The 5,741-nt window shown below is 43.4% G+C and overlaps 1 pseudogene; it reads left to right on the top strand.

The window, feature by feature from the left end:
• Positions 1–1,861: 1,861 nt before the first annotated feature.
• LOC105516217 lies at positions 1,862–3,152 on the top strand (annotated as a pseudogene).
• The last annotated feature ends 2,589 nt before the right edge of the window (positions 3,153–5,741 follow it).

The raw sequence follows: 5,741 nt of genomic DNA, 5'->3' as shown, positions 1-5,741 counted from the left end.
AAAAAAAAAAAAAAAAAAGAAAATAGAAATGCACTTAATTGCAATAGGCAGGTGATAACCAGACTTTCAAATGAACAGCATACACTTAAAACATTTGTAGACCAGAATCACTTCACAAATGCAAATGTAGCAAACGTTTTGAAGATGATAGAAGTGAAACTGCTGGCAAAAAAATGCAAGAAATCTCCTCTACCAAATTATTCAATCATGTAGGACTTCTGCCCCTTCACACATGGTGCCATGCTTGCCTTCAAAAACTGCCCTTCATCAGGGAATAAAAAGAATCTAACAAGCTCAGCAACCTCTGAACCAAAGATGCTTGCTGATACTGAGGCTTCTCCAATGTTACAAAACACATTAAATGGTGAGCTAGTCTTTTTTTTTTTTTTTTGAGACAGGGTCTCGCTCTGTCACCTATGCTGGAGTGCACTGGTATGATCATGGCTCGCTACAGCCTCAACTTCCCAGGCTCCAATGATCCTCCCACCTCAGCCTCCTGAGTAGCCGGGACCACAGGTATGTGCCACCACACCTGGCTAATTTTTGTATTTTTTGTAGAGAAAGAGTTTTTGCCATGTTGCCCAGGCTGGTCTCAAACCCCTGGGCTCAAGCAGTCCTCCTGCCTTGGCCTCCCAAAGTGCTGGGCTTATAGGCATGAGCCACTGCACTCAGCCAAACTATTCTTGATTAGGGGTTTGACTGTCAAAGAAGATAGAATTTTTATGTTTATCCCTAACTCTAATACTAAAAAATAACTTGCATATAGTTCACTGTGGCAAATAAATGGGACTTTCAAAACTGTCACTCCTTTTTTTTTTTTAAATCAACTATATACAATTCTTGCCCCTATTGGGTCTGAAAACTCTAGAACTTATCCACTTGTTTATGTATTAATGACTGAAAAAAGTAGTGCAATTTATAAAAGTCTATTTGAACATTTGATAAACTATGCAGAAGAAAATGGATTTCAATTGAATATCCAAACCGTAATGACGGATTTGGAATTAGGTGTGATCAAGGTTACAAGGTAACCTTCCAATAAAGTTTGTTTTTCTCTATTCAGTCCAACGCATTTGGTGGAAAACTCAGATGAGTGGACTGGCCAAGCAATGTGGCAAAAACAATAACTTCAGTTTAAAAAGGCATCATTTGTCTATAGTGATGTTCCTTCCAGCTGATGACATTCCAAGAGTGTTTGATGAATTAAAGGCTTATTTACCTGAAGAAGCTAATGAAGTTACTGAATTGTTGGAAAATAATTATGTGCCTGGTAGAACAATAAGACACTTAGGCAACAATGCTGCTGTTCAATCACTAGTATTGCTTCCACCAAATTTGTGGCCCCTAAATTGGGGCATGCAGAATGGATTTCTCCATACCCAAAACAACATACAAGGCCAGGCACGGTGGCTCACACCTGTAATCCCAATTCTTTGGGAGGCTGAGGCAGGCAGATCACCTGAGCTCAGGAGTTCGAGACCAGCCTGGCCAACATGGCAAAATCCTGTCTAGACACACACACAACACAAAAATTAGCCAGGCATGGTGGCATGTGCCCGTAGTCCCAGCTACTTGAGAGGCTGATGAAGGAGAATTGCTTGAGCCCAGGAGGTTGCAGTGAACCAAAATTGTGCCATTGCACTTCAGCCTGGGCAACAGAGCAAGACTCTATCTAAAAACAAACAAACAACAACAAACATAGAAGCATGGCACAGAAGACAGAAGATGGAAAATTTTAATAGGGAATGCTCATGTCAGCGTATATCGAGCCAGAAGATTTTCAAAAAGAGCAGTGCTACCTGGAAAATGAAGGTGGGGACAGAACCTGAATCCTGTTCCCTTTCTTTCCTCCCCAGACAACATGAGCTTCATCTCTCATTCCACCACCTTCTCCACCAACTACTAGTCCCTGGGCTCTGTCACCCAGCCACAGTGTCTGGCTCACAAGCAGCATGGCCAGTGTCTATGCAGGTGCTGGGGGTTATGCTCCTGGATCTTCATGTCCTGCTCTACCAGCTTCCAAGGAGGCTGGGAGTCCAAGGACCTGGCCGCAGGGATGGCCAAGGATCTGGCGGGAATGGGGGGCAACCAGAGCAGAAAGGAAACATGCAAGGCCTGAATGACTTCCTGGTCTCCTACCTGGACAGAGTGAGGAGCCTACAGACCAAGAATCAGAGGCTCAAGAGCAAAATCTGGAAACACCTGGTGAAGAAGGGACCCCAGGTCAGAGACTAGGGGCATTACTTCAAGACCATCAAGAACCTAAGGTCTCAGATAATTCTGTGGACAATGCCTGCATCGTTTTTCATGTTGAAAATGCCCTTCTTGTTGCTGATGACTTTAGAGCCAAGTATGAGACAGAGCTGGCCATGCGCCAGTCTGTGGAGAGTGACATCCATGAGATCTGCAAGTTCGTTTATGTCACTTGGCTGCAGCCAGAGACAGAGATCAAGGCTCTCAAGGAGGAGCTGCTCTTCATGGAGAAGAACCATGAGGAGGAAGTAAAAGACCTACAAGCCCAGATTGCCAGCTGTGGGTTAATCATGGAGGTAGATGCCCCCAGATCTCAGGACATCAGCAAGATCAGGGCAGACATCCAGTCCCAGTATGACAAGCTGGCTCAGAAGAACCGAGAGGAGCTGGACAAGTACTGGTCCCAGCAGACTGAGGAGGCCACCAGAGTGGTCACCACTCAGTCTGCTTAGATGTTAAATGTCATCTTAGCAGTCCATGGAGCTGTTAAGATGATGCTCATGGAGCTGAGACATACACTTCAGTCCTTAGAGATCAACCTGGACTCAATATCTGAAGGCCAGCTTGGAGAACAGCCTGAGGGTGGTGGAGGTTCGCACACTATGCAGATGGAGCAGCTCAATGGTGTCCTGCTGCACTTGGAGTCAGAGTTGGCACAGACCCAGACAGAGGGGCAGCACCAGGCCCAGGAGTACGAGGCCCTGATGAACATCAAGGTCAAGCTAGAGACTGAGATCACCACCTACCACTGCCTGCTGGAAGACAGGGAGGACTTCATTCTCGGTGATGCCCTGGACAGCAGCAACTCCAAACAAACCATCCAAAAGACCACCACCTGCAGGCTGGTGGATGGCAAAGTGGGGTCTGAGACCAAGGACACCAAAGTTCTGAGGCACTGAGCCAGCAGAAGCAGGGTACCTTTTGGGAAGCAGGAGTTCAATAAAAATTTCAGAGGTCATTGGTCTGAAAAAAAAAAAAGAAAGAAAACAAAGATGAACATATTCTCCAAGGACAGCCATGTCCTAAAAGAAAAAAAACAACTCTTCATTGTGATATAAGACTTCAAAATATAGTTAATGATTGTGAAAGTCAACCAATGCAACTGCCCATAATCTATCCCTACAACACACCTTCATATGTTGAATTCTCTTCTTTGTTTTGTTCATTTTTTTACTTTTTTCTTTTAAATTTTTTTATTTTTAAGGTTTTTTAAATTGGCACATAATAATTGTACATATTTATAGGGTACATAGTGATGCTGTGATACATACACTGTATTGTAATCAGATCAGGGTAATTAGCATATCTATCATCTCAAACATTTATCATATCTTTGTATTGAAAACATTCCAAGTTCTCCTTCTAGCTATTTGAAACTATATAATATATATTGTTGTTAGCGATAGTCATTCTACAGTGTTATGGAATAGTAGAATTTATTCCTCCTATCTAGCTGTGATTTTGTATCCTTTAACAAATCTCTCCCTACCGCTCCTTTCCCCTTACCCTTTCTAGCCTCTGTTTTACTTTTTATTTCTAGGAGACCAACTTTTTTTTTATTTTAGCTTCCACATATGAGTGAGAATATGTAGTATCTAACTCTGTTTCTAGCTTACTTCATTTAACATAATGCCTTCCAGTTCTATCCAAATTGCCAACAAATGACAGGAATTCATTCTTTTTTATGATTGAGTGGTATTCCACTATGTACATATACCACATTTTCTTTATCCACTAATCTGTTGTTGGATACCTAAGTTGATTCCATATCTGGGCTATTGTGAATAATACTGCAATAAGTGTGAGGGTGCAGGTGTCTCTTCTATATACCAATTTCCTTTCCTTTGGATAAACGTGCAGTAGTGAAATCACTGGATCATATATATGATAGTTCCTTTTTTTTTTTCTGAGACAGAGTCTTGCCCTGTCACTGCAGTGACACAATCTTGGCTCACTGGAACCTCCACCTTCTGGGCTCAAGTGATCCTCCTGCCTCAATGTCCCAAGTAGCTGGGATTACAGATGCCTGCCACCACACCTAGCTACTTTTTGTATTTTTGGTAGAGACAGGGCTTCATCATGTCACCCAGGCTGGTCTTGAACTCCTGAGCTCAGAGGATCCGCCTATCTCAGCCTCCCTAAGTGCTGGGATTATAGGCATGAGCCACCATGCCAAGCCCTATATAATAGGTCTATTTATAGTTTTTTGAGATACCTCCACACTATTCTCCATAGTGGTTATACTTGTTTACATTCCCACCCACAGTATATAAGAATTCCCTTTTCTCAGTATTCTCACCAGCATTTGTTATTTTTTGTCTTTTTGATCATAGTCATCCTAAGTGGGGTGAGATGATACCTTATGATGGTTTTGATTTGCATAAACCTGATGATTGGTGGTGTTAAGCATTTTTTCACATATATATATAGTTTATATATATATAGTATGTGTGTATATATATAGTTCATTTTGTTTTGTTTTTGAGATGGAGTTTTGCTCTTGTTGCCCAGGCTGGAGTGCAGTGGTACAATCTTGGCTCACCGCAACCTCCGCCTCCCACGTTCAAGCGATTCTCCTGCCTCAGCCTCCCAAGTAGCTGGGATTTCAGGCATGCGCTACCATGCCCAACTAATTTTGTATTTTTAGTAGAGATGGGGTTTCTCTATGTTGGTCAGGCTAGTCTCGAACTCCCGACCTCAGGTGATTCACCCACCTTAGCCTCCCAAAGTGCTGGGATTACAGGCGTGAGCCACCACACCCAGCTTTTTTTTTCATATATTTGTTGACCATTTGTATGTCTTCTTTTGAGAAAAGTCTGTTCAGATCATTTGCCCGTTTTTTAGTCAGATTGGTTTTCTGCTATTGAGATGTTTGAGTTCCTTGTATATACTGAATATTAATCCCCTGTCAGATGAAAGGTTTGCAAATATTTACTCCCATTCTTCTGCAGGATATCCTTTCACTCTGTTGATTGTTTCCTTTGCCGTGCAGATGCTTTTCCATTTGATATAATCCCATTTGTTTATTTTTACTTTTGTTGCCTGTGCTTTTGAAGTCTTCTTGTTTTTTGTTTTTTGTTTTTTGAGACGGAGTCTCGCTGTGTCCCCCAGGCTGGAGTGCAGTGGCACGATCTCGGCTCACTGTGAGCTTCGCCTCCCGGGTTCACGCCATTCTCCTGCCTCAGCCTCCTGAGTAGCTGGGACTACAGGAGCCCACTACCGCGCCCGGCTAATTTTTTGTGATCTCGGCTCACTGTGAGCTTCGCCTCCCGGGTTCACGCCATTCTCCTGCCTCAGCCTCCTGAGTAGCTGGGACTACAGGCGCCCACTACTGCACCCGGCTAATTTTTTGTGTTTTTAGTAGAGACAGGGTTTCACCGTGGTCTCGATCTCCTGATCTTGTGATCCACCCGCCTCGGCCTCCCAAAGTGCTGGGATTACAGGTGTGAGCCACCGCACCCGGCCGGGGACTTGCTTTTAACTGGACA

The sequence above is a fragment of the Colobus angolensis genome, unplaced genomic scaffold, assembly GCF_000951035.1.
Source record: "Colobus angolensis palliatus isolate OR3802 unplaced genomic scaffold, Cang.pa_1.0 Scaffold278, whole genome shotgun sequence".
NCBI classification, from domain to species: Eukaryota; Metazoa; Chordata; class Mammalia; order Primates; family Cercopithecidae; genus Colobus; species Colobus angolensis.
The sequence above is the reverse complement of the archived record's forward strand: the minus strand, read 5'-3'. Positions and strand labels throughout refer to the sequence as shown.